The following is an 18,878-nucleotide window of genomic DNA, read 5'->3' on the forward strand; positions in this document are numbered from 1 at the left end:
TCTGTGCCGGCAGTGGGAAGGAGCAAGCGGAGGTTCGGGAAGCGGGCATGGAGCCACTGGTGCTCGGCACAGCCCCACCAGCTTCCTTTGGATGCAGACAGGGGAACTGCTGCGGCCCTGCCCGGCTCTCCCTTTCATCTTGACTTTAAAAAGCCGCTAAATTAAAACCACAAAGGCACCCAAGCCCTGAAGCGACTCTGCCGTCCCGCTGGCCCCCGCGCCAGGGGATGCTCAGCAGGACGCGGCGCTCAAGTGCAGCAGGAGCAGCTAGCAGGGCCCTGACCTTGTTATTTATGTAACACAAAGCTCTTTTCCTCTGTTCGTGCACTGCTACAAGCCAGCTGCTGAGACCCCCGCAATGTGACCCTCAGGGGTCTGTGGGGCCATGGCAGTCACTGGGCTTTGGGATCCTTGAGCTGTTGTGAGGAGCAGGGGGTTGGCATGGCTCCAGCTGTGGAACAGGCTCCCCAGGGATGTGATGGGGTCAGAATCCCTGGAAGCATTCAAAAAATAGAGTAGATGTGGCATTTCACAGTATGGTTTAACGGGCATGGGGTATTTGGTTGAAGGTTGGACTTGATGACCTCGAAGGGCTTTTCCAACCTTAGTGATTCTGTGTGCCTGGAGTGCCTGAGCACAGCCCCACATCACAGGCCTGGTTTGGGGTCTGCTCTTGACCCAGGCTGCCCACCCTAGAGCTGTGGGCTCTGTCCTCCTGGGTTATCAGCTCAGCCCTTCAGGGGCCCAAAGCACCTGAAATTAAAGGCAAAGCAAAGACAAAGGTATCGCCACTGTAATCCAAACCCAGGCCCAGGTCAGGATCTGCCTGTGGGTTGTGAGTGCCAGACTGGCAATATCAGGAAATATGAAGAAATAGCAATAAAAGTCGGCTTGTTCCCATCCGCTGGCTCACAGCACACCGAGCAGTGAGAAATACCTTTCTGCAGTCGTTGACAATGCATGTTTGAAGCTGAAAATATGCTTCTCTGGCAAAAGCCCACATATTTAACCCCGATGGGCACCGGCAGCTCACCCTGTGGGTCCAGAGCAGGGTTTCGGGGAGGGCAGTGGAACTTCCCAGCCTGCCTGGGCACAGCAGCTCAGGCAATGCTGCTCCAGCCCCTGACATGGAGCAGGATGTGAGGGTGATAAGTGGTGAGTGTTGAAATGAAAGCTACAGTGAGAGCAAAGGACTTGCTGCAGCTCCGTGCCGTGCCAAGCCTCCCGCCGCCTTATCGAAAACGATGAAACGATGGCTGTGTTGTCCTGACATTAAATATTCTCCTTGTGGTGATCCATATCTCCTCCATTTCAGTCACAGCACCCGAGCACTCCAGCCCTGATGCACACCCTGGATTCACACTCTTGCCCCTGGAGCGAAGCCAAAATCTCCAAAGGAAAAATGCAGCCAGAGCTTCCAAGTTTTGTGGTGAAACCACATGATTTTGATGGGAAGCCATAAATCAGTCCCAGGCTCTCTCAGTCTCTGGTAACTTCTTAAAACAAACCTGGGCTGAATTCTGGGTCTTGTAATGAAATCTGAAAGCAGGTGAATTGGCCGCAGGGTTTGAGCATCACCACAAGTGAGTGCACAGAGCAGCCTCGGCTGCCCTGGACAGCCCTGACTCTCATCTGAGTGGGTTCAACTCTCCCACAGTGATGGGGAACAACCAAAGCATCTTCCACTTTCTGTTGGTGTCAGAGGGCAGAAGAGGCCTGAGTGCTGCCCTGCAGCACTGCTGAGACCTTCCCAGCCCCAGGGGCACAGATGCCACTTTGACAGCAGGGGCAGGACAGGGAACACCCCAGCAATACCCCAGGACCTGCTGCCCTGCCTGGAAAATAGGCATCAGGGAAAGGGGCAAATCCTCACGTGGCTGCAAGGATGAGGGCAGTTCCCTGAGGTGGTCTGGCCTCGAGGCCTTAGGTTTCGGCACAAAACAAAGTGAAGGCTCTTATTTGGCTAATGTGCCTCCGAAGAAAGGCTCTATCCTTGTTTGCTCCCACTGCTGCATTGTCTGCGGATAAAGACGGGGATAGTTCTCATCTGATACAGCAATATCATCTCGCCCATCTGGACAGGGCTCTTTACAAGACCCTGCTTTAGAATTTAGATCCCTGGGAACTTGGAAGGCAGCAGTGAAACAAAACCCTCCGCCAGAACAATAAAGAGGCTCTCAGCGACAGCCAGGGCTCTGCGGGGCAGGCACAGGAGCACTGCAAGGTCCCAGGGGTCTGGCATCGCTAGGCTGCTCCGGTGTGCAGCAGGTTTGCAGAAATCTGCTGGTTTGGGGCAATTTCTGGGGCCACATCCTGCCTGGATGGCAGAACTTGGGCTGAGAGTGCTGCAAGAAATAAGGACTCGGGTTTTTGGTGCAAAACAGCCAAGCTGGGCAAGGCATTGCATCTACCACTGCATCCACAGCAGGTGGACATCGAGGTCATTGTCCTCCTCCCTGACTGCTCCCTGTCAAGCCCTCTCCTGGATGGAGGTGCCTGGAAGAGCCTCTGAGGACAAGCATCTCCAGATGGGCCAGCAGGATAGGCTCAGCCCCAGGGAAGGTTGCAGAGACCAGACCTGGCTGCTCTGCAGAGTTTGGCTGCAGTTGCTGCCTGTGATCTGGAGCTTCACTCTGTGAACTTGGGTGACACTGGGGCCTGAGGCCATGGGAGCACTCTGTGGCCATTAGGCTGAGGGGACAGCAGACACCCTCACACTGCCACATTTGGCTCCTTTTTAATCCCATCCCATTTTTGGTAGGACCCATCTCCCACCTGCAGCCCCTGGCTAAGACTGGGAGTGTTGCAGGGAGGCAGCAGCCATCAGGAGCTGTGAGTCTCTGGTGGGTTGCTCCTGCGAGGACACGGGAGAACAGAGCAGGAGGTGACTTTGGTGAAGGCTCCAGCTCCTGCAGCTCCTTGGGACAGCCAAGCAATGCCCAGGGGTGAGCCAGGCTTTGGGGAGCAGAGCATCACATCCCACCAGCCGGGCCAGCCCCTGCGCCCCCCCGGCCCCGCGCAGATGTTTCCCGGAGCGCTGCCATCCCTCCAGCCCCTCCCGGCCGGGATGGATCCCATTGCTTTGAAGTCTGCAGCCGATGCGCAGGGTTATGCAGCCAGAGCAGACAGCCCTGGGGAAGAGCCAGGCGGCCAGGGATGTGACTCAGGAACGGCTCCGGTGACAAGGGAAAAAGGAAAAGCGGTTTATTATGTCTGTGCAGGCGTCCAAGTCGCCAACGCAGGGAAGCAACGTGCAGCTGAGCCCTGAGCAGGAGGGGAGAGCTGGGGGGATGATGGTGTGGGGTATCAGCCCCTCCTCACCAGCCACCCTGAGGGTCCCAATCCCACTGGATTACTGCAGGACACAGCCAGGTTCCAGCAGCACCGTGCCCTGCTCCCCAAATGTCCAGCACAGGGAACTCCTGAATGCCAAGAGGGGAATGGACATGTCTCAATGTCCCCCTGCTTTGTTAAGGCAGTTAATTACCCTCTCTAATTAGCTGTGACAGAGTGTATGGGGGACTGGGTATGCTCAGAGCCTAGCATGTGCCCAACAGAGTCCATGGTCTGCACCCTCTCCCAGAGAGAAAATGGTGGGAGTGAGAAACTGAGGGAAGACAAATGAAATCTGGTGTCTTTTTATCCCTCCCCCTTCCGAACTACGAGATTTTATTGTCACAGATATTTTCTTTAGCGCAGAGGAATGGAAACTCTGCTCCTTCCCGGGCTGTGGACAAGCTAAAATAGGAGAGAACGACTGAGGGGTGTGTGTGGACAGACGGGACCAGCCCCACGCCCTCCCCACCGGGTTAATGCCTTTTGCAGGTGCCGCTGCCCAAATCCCCTTGATCCGCCGTTGTCACAGAGTGTGAAGAGCCTGGCTCACGGAGGGCCGGGACCCAGGAGGCAGTTTTGTCCCTCACCTCACAGATCCAGAGAGCAGACAGAACATTAAAACCAGGCGGTTTCATCTCCACCTTCCCGGGAGAGGCTGCACCGCCCGCCAGCAGCCGAGCACTCGGATGCACCACGCAGCGCCGGCGTCCCGTGATGGATCGGCACTGAAAACAACACTCTGCTAATCTGCCTCCCCAGCAGCCATAAAACTGTCTTCCCGGTTCCTTCGGAGAGGATTTACAGTGGCTCCAAGCATCCCGGAGCGGCCGGCAGAGGCGAGAGCCCCCCGGGGGCGGTGACCCCACACCCTGGGCACCTCGTGCCATCGGGGTGATGCCCTGCACATCTCAGCCCCCAGCCACGCCACTTGATTCCTCCCAGACAGTCCCAACAGGGACTTGGCAGCCCCCCAGAGGAGGTCAGTGACCCCAGGGTCATGCGTGACCCCTGGGGCCCCTCAACGAGGTCCCAGCATCCCCCAAGAAGTCCCCTCTCTGGGCTGTTCCTGTGCCCTGCATCTTGTGTCCTGTGCTGAGAGCAAACAGGGCAGGCTTTGCCCAGGTGGGGACAGCTGGTCTGTAGATTTGGTCACAGCCTTGCTGACCATCACACGAGGGACAGCACCTCGCCCAGCCATGGGCTCACCGAGGTGGCCACTCACCGGCTCTGGGGCTTTCTGGGCATGTGATCCACAGGGGTCTGAGCTGCGACCCCCAGGCACAGCCCATGCCGGGCCCCTCTGGCACCAGGAAATGTTCCAGCACTGGGCAGGGGGAATGGGAGCGCTGCCCCTGTGTTCCCCCCGCTCCGTATCCAAGTGGGAAACCGAAAACCCAACGCAAGGCGAGCTGTGCTGAGCCCCTGCCAAGAGCCACGGACAGAAATATCCTTGATTTCACCAAGGTGTGAATAACTTTTGACACTTCTAGGGCTTATTGCCTTAAAAAAAATCCCCCCGCAGTCCCCATTCACACTCGGCAGGACTGTGTTTCATATGAATGGAATATATGAATCACTGCAAAGAATTTAAATGCTTCCCTGTACAAAGAAACGCTCCCTCCCCGCCTCTGTGGCCGGGCTCTGCACAGCCTAAAACAAAGGCATGGCAGGAGACGGGACAAATCCCGATCACCAAACTGCTGCCTCCTTGGACAAGGGCAGCCTGGCCTCTCGGTTCAGCCCAGTGCAGTTGGCCAGAGCCTCCACCACCTATTTCAACCCACAACCGAGTGCCCCGGCTGCAGCACTCGTGGTTTCCGAAATCCCAATGAGCCCCTGACAGCTGCTGGGTTCACATCTCTGAGTGCCGTTCGTGTTTCGGCTCTGCTCCCGCTTCTAAACCCCACTTTTCAGACTGGAAAAATCAAAAGAAATTGCTTTATTGCCATTCCTCTGCCCTATCTGGGATGTGGGACAATCCACCACCCCACTGCTATGGGGTCGGGTCAGCCGGGCTGACGGAAACCAGGCGAGTCTTCCTGCAAGAACCTCTCCCATTTTTTAGCACTTCGGGCTTTGCTGCTTCTTTTCCCCTTGGACAACAGGGCAAGGAGGAAAAATGTAACTGGAAGCCTGGCGCAGCCCCGCTGCATTTCCAGCTGTGATGTTTCCCCTGGCATCGCTGCCTCGGCTCCACGCACGCGGTTGTGTCCACAGCCCCAGCGGAGCGAGGGAAGCCAAGACAGGGCTTCAGGCACATGGTCCCTAAAAGAGTGGGGAAAGCACAGCCCCTGTGCCCCACCACGGCACAGCCCCTGCCCGGGGGGCTCACAGCCACCAGCCCTGCTGCCAGCTCTGTGTCCTAAATTCGTAGGATCCGGCTCTGAAAGGAGCCGCTTTGTTTCCCAGTATCCCTCGCAGACGGATCAAAACTGCATTTTTACAGAAGCAATAAAAATCCCAGGAATTCACCGGCCTTATGATTTATTAAACATGTTCCTTATAGCAAAGCTGCCCATAGATGAGAAATATCTCCGGTCGGTTATTGCCTGGCCTGGGGCTACCGTACAGGGGGGATCTTTCCTGGCTTATTGGGAATGTTCAAAGCTGGAGAACCTGGTAGCTCAGGAGCCAATTAACAGCAGCACTCTTGAAAAATAAGCACCTTGTGTTTCCCAAGGTTTTTGTGGAAAGAGCTGCAGTGCCAGTAGCCAGGAATGGTGCTGATACCCGGCTGCAGATGTTGGGAGCTGCAGGAGGGGACAAGGCTCCAGGCAGGGCTGGGGCAGTGAGTGCCAGCAGTGGCTGTCCCAAAGGTCACGGCACTTTCCCCAAAACACTTTTGTTCTCACAAACATATTTCCTAACAGCAGAAAGAATGGGCTGGGCACTGGGAGACAGCAGAAGCTCTGGGGAGGATTCCTTGGGAAAGGGACGTGACCGAAGTGGGTCAGAGGAGGGAGAAGAGATGAGAAAAGGAAAAGTAAAGGAAAGCGGGTTCAGACCTGCCCGAGGAGGGATGGCTGGAGCGTCCTGCGGTGTTCCTCAGGGAAAAGGCACCAGAACAGTGGGACTCGTGACTGGGAAATCCACGGGATCAACTCCCGCCAGAGCTCGGAGCAACCCGCGGGATGCGCGGGCGAGCGGGACCAGGAGCGGGGCCGGGAGCGGCGGAGCCCTGACCCATCCCGGCGGAGCGGCGCGGACCTTACCTCACCTCCCCTCGGCGCGGCGGAGCGGAGCGGAGCTGCGGGCACGGGCGGCCGCTGGCGGGAGCGGCGGGCCGGGCCGGGCCGGGCCGGGCACCCCGCGGGGCGGAGCGGGGCGGGCGGGAGGGCGGAGCGGGGCCGGGGGTGCGGGAGGTGCGGGGGATGCGGAGCGGGACGGGGGGATGCGGAGAGAGGGATGCGGAGCGGGATCAGGGGTGCGGGGGATGCAGAGCGGGACCAGAGGTGCGGGGAGAGCGGAGCGGGGCCGCGCCGGGGCGGCTGCTGCCGTTTCTCTCTTTTCCCTCTTTTTTTCCTCTCTCCCCTCGGCGGTCCCAGCCCGGCCGCGCTGCTCGTTCCTCCGGCGCAGGAGGGAGACTGCGCGCACCGCACCCCCCGAGAGCGCGGCCCCTGCCCCCGCCCCCGCAGCCCCTCCTCGCCACCCCACGCGGGACAGGGGCAGTGGGCACGGCCCCCCGGACCCGCCTGCCTTTCCCCAGAGCAGGGATGCCCTGCACCCCGGGGATGCTGATGCCAGCAATGCCAGCACAGGGTGGGAAAAGAGCCTCCTCCATCTGCAGAGCCCCCCGGACTGGGCGCTGCCTGCCCCTGGGATGGGGCGCAATGGGGTCCAACCCTCTTTCCCCTTTTTGGCCCATCTGGCAGCCCAGGGCTGGAGCAGCGTTGCCCCCATGCTCCCCCAAAACCATTGCCCACTTTCTTTGTGGACATAGCACAAAGCAGGACATAGCATCTCCACAGCAGGAGATGCTCCCCATTTCTGGGGGGAGTTCACCACCCTGAAAATCCTGTTGCCCTGGGCAGAACACTTTGGAAATGTGGTACCAGCGCGGCCGGGTCCGGCTGCCTCGTGTCTTGGCACAGTTTTAAATCACACACCAGAGGACAGAAGTCCCCCAGCCCCAGCAGAGCGGGGTGCCCGCAAGCCCCACCTCCTGCCTTTCCAGCCACCGTGTGCTGCCCATTCCCAAGGCGGAGGAGCAGTGGCGTCCCGCTGGCAGCCGCGTGCCAGGCACAGCCGGGACACCGCCGGGACACTGCCGGGACACCGCGGGGACACGGCCGGCACTGCCGCAGCTGCCGGGGTGCACGGGCCCGGAGGTGCAGGGCCCCGGTGTGCCCCGGGAGGCAGATTAGGGTTGCTCAGGCAACGGGCACGGAGAAAGCCCGTCGGGATGGAGGCCGCTGGGTGCACAAGGGTGTTTGTTTTCTGTATTAAGCGCCTGAGCAAGGGGGGCATCAGACGGCTAATCCCCCCTCAATGCCTTCCCCCGGCGAGCAGCCGCCGTGGGGCCGGACCCTGCTCCCAGGAATGCTGATGTGCTGTGCCCTGCACGGGTGGACGGGCTGGGGTCCCCTCCGTGCCCAGGCAGGGCTGGGGGTCCACCTGCTGCTGGTCACTACCGCTGTACCCACCAGGGCTGAGCCTGGCTGAACCGCGGCACATGGTGACCTGCAGCTCAGGGATGGTGGACCCGGCAGGATGGCTGCTGGCAGCAACTGCTCTGCCACCACCTCAGCACCCCGACCACAATGTCCCAGCCATACCAGCTCTCCTGTCCGTGCCCTTGTCCCACCTGCAGCCCCCGGGCACAGGGCAGAGCATGGAGGGGCCTCCACTGGCACAGCAGCTCCTGCAGAAGTGAACCAGCCTTGTTTAACCAGAGCTCTCACTGGCAAAGCATTTCCTCTGCTCAGAAACCCGTTTGCCAGCACAGACATTCCTCTGTCCCACAGAGCAAACCATCGGCTGCTGCCTTGCTCTGTGCTGGCCTCTCCTACGCTGCTCAGTCCTCCACAGGCCTGTCCCTTCACCAGGATGGAGTCTGGGGTGCAGCCATGCCACCTTGGCCATGCCACCTTGGCTGTGCTGTGCCACTCTGGCTGCTCCTGCCCATGCACAGGCTCCTTCCTGCTGCCCAGAAAGGGTCATATTTGGTCTAAGGTCTTCTAACCCCTCACTGGGTCTTTTCCCTTTTATCTTGTGGAGTTACAGCTTCTGTTGACTGCAGCCTTCTGATCCTCTGGTTTGGGTGCTGGTGCACCTGCTCACTGGCAGAGAACAGGGAACTGAAAAACGTGTAGGACTTGAATAAACATTACCAAGCAACACCCAACCCGTCAGTGTGTTATCAATATTCTTATACCACCAGGCAAAACCCAGCTCTGTACTAGCTTTTGGGAAAATTACTATGAAATTAACTCCATTCCAGCCCGAAACATATCGAGGTGTGAGCTCACAGCTCACCAGCCTGAGACTGCAGCAATCCCAGCAATCCTCAAGCGAACAACATCCCAACTCACTCTGTGCCAAACCTCCGTGTAACTCATCCTACTTAAAATTTATTTATTTGAGCTAAACAACTGATATCTCTCAGCACTGTGCTGAGCCACTGCTGATGGCTCCCCTTCCCAGTGGGAGAGGGAAGCCAGGCTTAGCGTGGGATTTAGCGGCTATGCTGCCTGTATCTCCTGGCAGCTCTGCACCCACTGCTGTGCCAGGGCTCCACGGTATCCCCGGCATCGTGCTGGCCCTGCCAGGGCCACACATGAGCCACTGAGTGCCCCAGTGCCACAGCAGCACCTCAGGGTCCCAGGCTCATTGCCTCCCAAAATCCCCGTCCCAGCCATCCCGCTGCTCTGTGCAGGAGGAGCAAGAGAGAGGGAGGAGACATAATTCAATCTAAGGCTGAAAAATGCCTTAACTTAATTTCGGTGGGTCACGGATGTAATCGAATCAGCCCCGTGCATTGGAATATCGTTTCCATTTTTCCACAAAGACGGATAATTGTGCTCGGATAACCAGTCCTTGGTGCTCAGCGGGAAAATGTGCCTTGGGGGTGGGAGGAGGCCAGGAGCTGGGCTGGCAGCGTCAAGAAGAGCTGGGGTGTGCTGCTGTGCCCGCTCGGGGTATCAGCATGATGTGCCAGGGGCAGACAAGGGGTTGGAGGCATCACCTTGGCTGTGCCAGCAGGTGAGAGGTGACCCGGGCAGGAGGACACCGGGCAGGGAGCAGGGGTGTCGGCACAGTGCGGGGCGAGCCACGGCTCCGTGTGGAGCATGGTGCCAGATCCCAGCCTTCGGGAACATTCAGTGATGGATTAAATGCAATCTGACTACCACTGTGGGAGGTTGGAGAGAATTACTTCATACAAATGCACTTCGGAAAGTATTTAGAGTCAAATTTTCAAAAGCCCCTGAACGATTTAAGAGCCAAAATCCCATTTTCCAAAGTCACTTAAACGAGCAAGAAAAGATCAGTTAAGAAAACACGCGAACAGCCGGGGCCTGGGGGGACGGGCTGTGGTGACCGCGGGCACAGCACCGCGTCACGGTCATACGCCACAGCCCTTGCCCTGGGAGACACGAGGATGCATCGGCCTCAAAAAGCATCCCTGGGTTTCCTCCTGAGGAATCAGGGCTTGGACTGCAGGGAATGGTCCCGCTGGGGTCAGGACAGCACCCGGCTCAGCAGCTCTGGGGCCACCAGCGCCACCGCCGGCTCCCATCACGGACCCCGCCGGGGCAGGAAGGGTCCCCGGCTGTAACGGGAGAAGGCAGGGCTGCAGCTGGGAACCGCAGGGCTCCTTCCCTTACCCCACAACCGCTGCAGCCTCCTAAAAGCATCTCCAGTTCCCCGCTCAGCATCCTAATGAACCGCAAGGGCAGCTGGGACCCTTTGAGGCAGCAACCATGGAGACTCGACCCCCCCAAAGAGCAAATCCCAAAGCAATTAGCTTTGCAAGGCTCGGCCGGGCTGGTGGAGGTTCCACATTCCTCGGTGGCTGTAAAGCTCTTTACTGGGATTGTTTTCCTGCGTGAGCCCTGCCCGGGGTACACATGGTGGCTCCGGCTCCCAGCACCTTTGGTGCATGTCATAAAAAAACACTCTCACGTTGCCTCTGCTTGGGCTGAATCGGAGCGAGTTTATACACTTCCCCCAATAGAAAGCAAAAAGGATCTGAGACAGAATTCTTGCTCCAGGATCCTTTACAATTCCTGGAGGACATTTTTGGAAAGGGAAGGGTTGTATTTACTTTGGCAGCTGACTCCGCTCCTATATACATATGCATGGAAAAACTGCACTCACCTACAGTTTCCAGGGCTCCCTTGTCTGCAGAGCACCAGCCCAGGTGGTAGCTGGCGGCCCCTGGACCTCTGTTTGGAAATGGCACGTGGAATTGGAAGCTGAAGTTTAAACCTCTCCCCAGGGCAGCACTGGAGGCTGCTAGCCCTTCCCAGGAGCGCTGGAGGAGATATGGCAGACCCGGAGCTCATCACAGCTCAACACAACCAGAGGCAGGACCATCCCTGCGATGCCCCCATGTGCCCCCACCACCCCCCTCTCCGGGCACCTCTCCCCACCTGCACCTCCAGCCTTCCCGTGGCTGCTGTGATTAATTCACTGACAGTGGGGTAGGAATAAATCCACTCGTTGGCACGTTGTAAATTCATCACGTGCTGGGGACGCACATTCCAGCCCACCATAAACACCCCTGGCTATGAGCTAGTAAATCTGCCTCCAGAGCTGGTGAATGAATGGAGTCCCTGGGTCCTGGGGGCTGCTGCAACCTGGAGCTGGGGTGACCCCGCAGCACCCAGCTGTCTCTGAAAGGAGGTGGCTCAAGAAAGGGGCTGTCAGGAGCAGGTTGGCCCAGCTGCTGTTACCCTCCCAGTTTGTATCCTTCCTCCTTGTGCCTTTCCTGCACTGGTGACTGGGGTGGGTGCTCCCATGAGTGCTGGGGACCCATCCCTTGGGATGAGGGCATGGTCCTGCAGCCTGTCTGGGAGCTGCCCGGGGCACAGAGAGGAAGTTCGCTGCCCCGGTGCTCTGCTGAGCTGCTGAAACCTTTATGCAGTAAACTAGTTGTAAAACAGAAAAAAAAAAACCCAAAACATTTTATTATCCACCAAACAGCTGCTGCTTCGTTTTATGGGGGTCATTCTCTGCGGAGGTCAGGCTGGCAGAGCAGAGGCATCAGCCCAGATCTTGGTGGGCTCCAGGCTCCTGGCACCCCCAGCTCAGCTCCTCCAGCCCCCATCCATCCCCCAGCACCAGGCTGGCACTGGGGTCACAGTGGGCACGGACAGGGAAGGGCACATGTAGGGTTTTATCAGCTGCACTATTGTCTGGGCTGTCAGCAGCCCTGGGGATGGGGCGTGGGAGGTCCTGTTTGGTGGGTGCTGCATCCTGTGGCACCTCGAGATCCGTCTGCAGGGCCAGACAGTGCGTGAGCAGCTCCAGAGGGCAGGGCAGGGAGCTGGCAACAGGGCCGGTTCCCATCGCCTTCCCCGGGAGAGGAAGCTGGGGCACAGCTCAGCATTCCTTTCCCAGAGGAAGCTTGGGATGTGGCATTGCCACAGGATGCAGATGCCATCCTGGGGGGCTGGGGCTGCTGCAGACCCAGCACTGCACAGAGGCTGCTCCCCCTGGAGAGTTGAATGCAGGGCTGGGCGTCCCTGGGCACCCCCAGGGATGGTATCCCCAAGGTGGGATGAGAATCAGCAGGGACAGGCAGTCATGGGGACGTGCCAGACCTTGCCCTGCTGATCCCTTTTCTCCTTCTCCATCCCATGTGCCCCCTTTGCCTGTGCCGACAGGAGCTGTGTGCTCTGCATGGGACCATTTTGGGGACCTTGGGTCATGGCTTGTGCCAGCATGGGGAAGGGGCCTGGGGGTCTGCCTGCCCCGGCGCCACACCATGGCCCAAGAGCTCCCAGCAGCTCCAGCCTCTATGAAATAATTTGTTATTTTAGTTGTAAAACAGTAAGTGGCCCCTTTCCAGACAGAGAAGGGAAAAGCCAAACGGCCCCACTCCTGCTAATGACTGAACCAGTCAGTCAGCATGGGCAGGACTGGCATGGGAGCAGGAGCCACCTCCCCTGTGCCCTCTCTGACACCTCTGTGCCTGCTCTACCACCCCTGTGCCCCCTGCACCACCCCTTGCTCCCTCTGACACCCTTGTGTCCCCTCTGACACCCCTGTGCCCTCTCTTCCTTCCCTGTGCCCTCTCCATTGCCCCACCATTAGGACCAAGCTAATGATTAACTACTGGGGCTGCCACCTCTCAGAGGAGCAGATATTCAGGGCCACAGTGCCACAGTGCTGCAGTGCCATGGGATTCCTGCTGTAATCCATCACGGACCCCCACAGGCTGCAGGGACACAGCCTGCCTCACTCTGGTCATCACCATGGGCTGCAGGGGAGCCTCTGTTGCAGAGGTGGCAGTGGATCTCCAGTGTGCCCAGCACAGCACTGGTGCCCCAGCCACTCTCAAATCCTTTATGCCCCATGCTGGGTGCTGGAGAAAGCACCCATCTGAGCTTCAAAGGGGATGGGAAGCCCCAGGAAGGAGGTGGGGATGGATGGGGCTGTGTCATTCCCTGTGCCAGGTGTGGGTGTCAGCTGCTTCTTGGCATCTCCCCTGGTCCCAGGGATGGGGACACCCAGAATGCCCCTCCAGTCACTGTGAGCAGGAGCCCTGGGGTGCAGCAGGGTCTCAGCAGGGCCCTGCTCAGGGATTTGACCCCCCTGCAGAAGCAGTGCCTGCTCTGAGTGCTGGGTATGGACAAAAAATCCAACACCATTTCCTCAGGGTCATTCCCAGGATCCCACAGATCCTGCAGCAGTGGCAGGGCAGCCCAGCCATCACCCCCAGAATCTGGCAGCACCACGCTGGGGACTCCAGGGCTATGCAGGCAACACTCCTCCCGCTGTCAGGTTGTAGACTCGAGTCCTCAAAAATGCAAAAAATGCACCAGGAATCAAGGTTGGCCTGAAGAGTTTTGATCTTTCCGCAATTGCTGCAGTATTGCTGTAAGTGCATCCAGATGGCTCAGACCACACAGAGGCAGCGCCCACCGCCACTGTCACCTTCAGGCCACCCCGTCCCACCTTGCCTGCCCTGCTTGGTCACCTCAGGAGCTGTCAGGTCCCTGCCTGGCTCTGTGACTTCACTGTCTATTTCAGTGAGCGTTGCTATTGCCAAAACTTCTGAGAAGAGGGAAGATAACCTCGGTGGTTTACAGCAGGTGAGTGTTGTGCTTACAGGAAGCTGGGGCAGTGCTTATTTTCCTGCTTTTACAGCATTTCAGAGCTGAGGAGGGAGGGGTTGAGATATGGAAGGATAGATGAAGGCTGGCAGCTGCCCTGGCCTCGAGTTGCTCCTGGGAGATGCCTGCTTCCAGCACAAGTTCTGACCCCACTGAGAGCACTACTGCCCATCCTCCCCTTCCTGCTCCACAAGATGTGACGAGCAGGTGATGCTAAATCAGCCAAAGGCTCATTTTGACCCACCAATCATGTTACTCATGCTCAGAGCTACAGTGGGAACAGGGCTGGCGAGACAGTGCAAGTGCTTGGGCTTGGCCAGGGGTGCTGGAGTGGGCAGAGAGGCACAGGCAGGGCTGGGGGTCCCTCCTGCCCACGTGGGGTCCCCCAGAGCACCCTGGTACTGCCAGTGCTGACTCCTGGTCTCACTCTTTGCAGGAGTGGGAATGTGTTTACCCAGAGCTTGCTCCTCAGGGAGCAAACCCACAGCGGCTTTTGTCAAAAACCAAGAAGAGCATTTCTAGAGAGTTCAGAATTTCCTGTCCTGAAAGCCAGTTCCCAGGAAGGAAAACATGTTTTGACCAAAAACCGATGCCCAGCTCTGTGTGGTTTAGCTGAGAACAGAAGATACAGTATCGATGGTGAGAGTGCTTTGCCCAGCTCTGGTCCTCACCACCTAGGACACCAAGTCCCCCCATGCAGGGGACAAGGACCTGCTCCCCAGCTGGAATCACCCCAATGCCAGCCTTGCTACCAGCGTAGGGCACACATGGTACCTGGTGGGGATGCTGCCAGCATCCAGTATATTCCTCTCCCATCACCTGGAGCAAGGTCCTGGTCCCATCCCTACTGGCCTCCTCACCCCCAGCCTCGGCTGAGCACCCACAAGCCAGTGGCCATGCTCCCCCTCCCCTCCACTGCCCACCAAACCGAGGAAGTCTCAACCGCAGAGCTCTTGAAAGCATTTTTTTGGTGGAGACCACCGGTACTGAGAGATTAAAATTGCTGTTGTTTCTTCCATTACTCAGCTTTCCTGAATTATGGGGTGTAATACTCAGGGAGTGGGAATAATTAGGGGAGAACAATGGCAGGCTTGAAGGCTTAACTATGCCTGTGTGGTACTGCCGGCCAGGCCAGCCTGCTGTCACATTTCTCTAGGCCTCCATTTTCCACAGCCTGTGCCAAGCCCTTTCCACTACGGTACCCACTCTGGCTTCCTCATTCCTCGGGCTCCTCTCCCCGGCCCGGCTGTCCCGGTTAACGCTCCGCTCTCCAGCTCCCTGCCAGCACCCATGGCATGATGCCTGTGCCCTGCCTGGCCAGGGTGCAGGAGCCTGGGGGATGCAGGAGTGTGGGGCAGAGAGATGCTGAACCCTGGGGTAAAGGGATGCAGGAGCTCAGGGGATGTGGGAGTGAGGGAGGCTAGGGGAATGCAGGAGCCCTGGACAGCCCCATTGCCTTTTTGTCCCCTCCAGGCTCCTCAGCACTAGGCAAGCAGAGGTCCCACCAGGTCATCTCAGTGTTCCATGCTCGAGGAAGCCACTGGATTTCTCCCCTTGGCAGGGAACACCCTCCAGCTCCTCGGTGGCATCTTGCTCAAGCGCCTTCCCAGCAATGGCTCGGCTCTGCGGGGCCTGGGGAGCAGTGACAGCCCCGGCCGAGAGCTTGGGCAAGAGGCCACAATGCTGGTCACAGCCCCGGGCAGTCGCTGGCTCCAGCCGGGGCACCCGGGCAGCTGTGGGGGGCTCTGTGCCTGCCATGGGACAGGAACACGGAGACACAGCCCAGGGCAGAGCCAGCCCAGTGCCTGGCAACTTCTCCCTGAGCTCTTGGATGTCAGCACTAGCACTAATTAAAATAAAATCAATATTTTTTTGCTGTAAAAAGAGACATTGTTCTGGCGAGCACTTTCCCAGAGTCAGCTCCTGTGTCTGTGTGACGGGCAGGGAGAAGCCAACAGGATCCTGGGGAGGCAAGGAACGTCTGGGGCTTTGCTTCATTCAGAGAGGGGATTGGTTTTTAAATTTTCAATTTTTTTTCTTGTCTCTCTATTAACTGAACTGTTTGGAAGGCTTGACTGCAGCCATCCCTGGTCATCCAGGCGTCTGCTTCAGTCCTGCTTGTGGCGAGCTGCTCACCATGGCAGGGATGGGATGGATTTGGGGATGGGATCAGGGCTGAGATGGGATAGGGGATGGGATGGGACCAGAGACAGCCTGGCTCATTAGGTCTCCACTTTAATTAATGTTTTCTGGGCAGGTGTTTCCTCTTGAGCTTATCAGAAACCTGCTCTGCTCCCAAAATTCCTGGTCTCTCAGGAGCTCCTGTTGTCTCTCACAAACAGCCTCAAGACTTTACTTTTCTGCCTGAACAGCAGCCCAAGTGGAATAATATTTTAATTATTGGACACTTCAAGGAAAATTCCCATAGCTACCAGCTGGGATTGTGGCTGGGATGGGAATTCACTGATGGCTGAAGTCAGTCATCTCATGACCCTGTAACCAGTGGTCCTGAGTGACAATTTTGAGCTCCCCTGGGCTCCATCAACTGCCAGCATCTCCCTCAGTGCAGAATTCCTCTTGGAGCTCATCCTGTCTGTGATACCCCGAGGACCAATGATGATGAAGGAACCTTGGCTGATACCCCCCAGTTCCTTGGGGCTCAACCCTTCACTTGAGAAGATGCATCGATGTGAGTATTTTGCTGAACTTCAGGGGAATTTCTCACAGGTCTATTCCTTTGTGCAGGCTCTTTATGTCCATGTGTGTGCACATTATGAATGTTGCTACCTTAGACTCATAATTCAATTAGAGCTATGGTTATAGAAAACCCCATTTCAATCATTTCCTGTGAGGTAAATTATTCAATTGATCAAGTGCTGCTATTGCTGTGTTAATGAGGTATTGTTATGATTAAGTGTTGGTAAATCCTTTAGACTTAATCCACTGATTCAGTCTGAGGCTAAATTTAGTGAGGGGATCCTCTCTGCACCTGGTGACTCAGCTTGGGAATGTCCCTTACCCCCTTGCATCCCCAACTTTTTCCTCCCTTCCTTTATCTGTCCCCATTTCCACCTAAATCATTGCAGATAGGTTTTAATCCGATTTTCCTTGGTGTGATTTATCTATACCATAAGAAACAGAGTGATAGTATTATATCAAACTTGCTTTTGCCAGCAATTCAGCCCCAAACCCCTCATTCACAACAGGCTCGGGGAAAGAGTGACTGTTCCAGAAGCTCCCTTACTTGGAAGCCACAATTAAAACTATTTTAAAAGAAAACAAACATTTCTCATCAAAATTCCTGCCTGTTCCTGGCTCTTGTTGTGTGCCAAGGCTGCTCAGCATCAGCAGCTCCCCAGGCTGCCTCTGGGCAAACCCACTATGCTAGGCTCTCCGAGTCCTGGCTGCAGCTGGGAAAATTGAGATTTTCCTGTGGAAATTCAGGAAGGCTGGAGTGGCACTGCCCTGCTGCCCTGGGGTTTCTGGGATGCAGTGAGCTCATGGCTTCAGTGTTTATGGTGCAAAAGAGTCCCCTGAGCAGTGCCCATCCCACGGGCACTCCAGCACAGTTTGGGGTGGATCCCAGCTCCACAGGACCCCGTGTCACATCCTGCCCCACCGGCCAGCTGAGGGTAGCTTCCAGAGGATAATGGAGCTGGTGCTGGTGGGACAGAGGTGGTGTGGTTTGAATTATTGGGGTTTGGGTGTGTGGGGAGCAATGAGGCACGAGGGGCTGGACCATCCCGTGCCGGGAGAGCCCTGACGTCCTCACCGGCTCATTGGGAATGGTGGCATGGCCGATGTCACCCTCCTTCCCTGCCACGGGATCATCCCTTCCCATCGCAGCTGGCACAAGCTGCCGCTGCCTAAATGGCCACATAGAGGAACAATGACCACACAGAGGAACAAAAGCACCGCGGAGAGCAGGGAGCACGGACCTGCGCAGGGACAGGGCACACCGAGATGAGTCGCATCCCTGCCGCAGCCACTCGTCACCCCCTTCACGTGCTTCTGGTGGCCTGTCTGTGCTGGCAGCAGGGCGATTCTCCCCGCATTTCCCTTCTCCCAGCACTCAGCAGCCGCCTCCGGCGCAGCGTTGGCTTTCGCAGAGCTGGATCCGCTCCGCAGCCGGGCAGAGCGTGGGAGGAGGGTGCCGGTCCCGCTTAGGAAACACAAAACAATGAAAGAGGAACAATGGAGCTTCCTTCCCGTCACCCCAAATACCAAACGCCACCAGAATGTGGCTCAGCTCCGAGCAGCGCTGCCGGGGCTGCTCCTGTGTCCCCTGACCCGAGGGAGGAACTGCAGACACCTCCTCTTCCTCGCCCTGGCAAAGGATGCTGCGGGAGGGAGGGTGCCAAGGAGTATCGCCAAAGGGCTGCCCTGACCCGGCGCTGTTGCCAGCCGCATTCCCAGCTTTGGCAACTGCGTTTGGGCCAGGGCAGGGGGGTGCAGCGTGGCCGTGTCTTGGGAGAGGATTTTGTCAGCTGCCTGGGCTTCCAGGGTAGCCAAACACGTATTGCAGGCCGCCCAGCGGCCCAGGAAAGGTTATAAAAATATCCAGGTACCCAAATTTGCCAGATCATTATCAGGCAGAGAATATGTTCTCGCGGGTTTGGTGCCCATGTGGTGCCAAGCATGGGGAGATGCTCGGCCAGGTTGGCCACAGCTGGGCATCCTGGGGGGTTGAATCTGCACTTGACTGGTACCCACACACTGAGTATCCATACCTGGCTGTGATGGGTGCTCAGGGACACGACGCCAGAGCCCCCTGAGGGGCTGGTGCCCACTTGTCCCTGCTGGCATCACCCACACCTTAGCTGCTTGGGGCCACCGCCAACATTCCAGCCCTGCCAACAAGCCCCATCCCCAGTCTGTGAGCCCTCCTGGGTGAAACATCCTTTGCACGGCCCCAGCAAGTGCCCAGCATCCCGGCCAAGCACATCTGGCTGAAAGCTGTGGCAGCTGCCCCGGCAATGAGGACACCAGCCCGGAAACGCTTCTTTCCCAGAGAGATTCTCCTGTCCCATCCACGATCCTCTCCCAGCACCATCCCTGCCCCTTCAGCAAGTGCTGGATTGTGGGGGCTGGATGATGCCCAGGGCTGTCACACACCCTGGTTTGGGTGACAGGAGTGGGGCTGGGAGCTCTGCTTCCTGCTGGAGAGTAGAGAATGGACCACCTGGCTCTGGGCTGGTGGGGAGCGTGGCCAGGCTTATGACCAGCCAGGAGCAGCAGCCAGGTTGTCCAGGTTGTCCAACA

The 18,878-nt window shown here is 57.7% G+C and overlaps 1 protein-coding gene across 1 annotated transcript in view; it reads right to left on the reverse strand.

Annotated features, from left to right (window-relative positions):
- The window catches only part of COL8A2 (collagen type VIII alpha 2 chain), a 30,004-nt gene extending 23,108 nt beyond the window's left edge, over positions 1–6,896 (reverse strand). Inside the window, exon 1 of the mRNA XM_085081397.1 lies at positions 6,549–6,896. The gene's annotated coding sequence lies outside the window, so the exon portion shown is untranslated. The remainder of the gene's footprint in view (positions 1–6,548) is intronic.
- Between the last annotated feature and the right edge of the window lie 11,982 nt (positions 6,897–18,878).

Source organism: Lichenostomus cassidix, chromosome 23 (genome assembly GCF_008360975.1).
Source record: "Lichenostomus cassidix isolate B80296 chromosome 23, HeHo_3.0, whole genome shotgun sequence".
NCBI lineage: Eukaryota > Metazoa > Chordata > Aves > Passeriformes > Meliphagidae > Lichenostomus > Lichenostomus cassidix.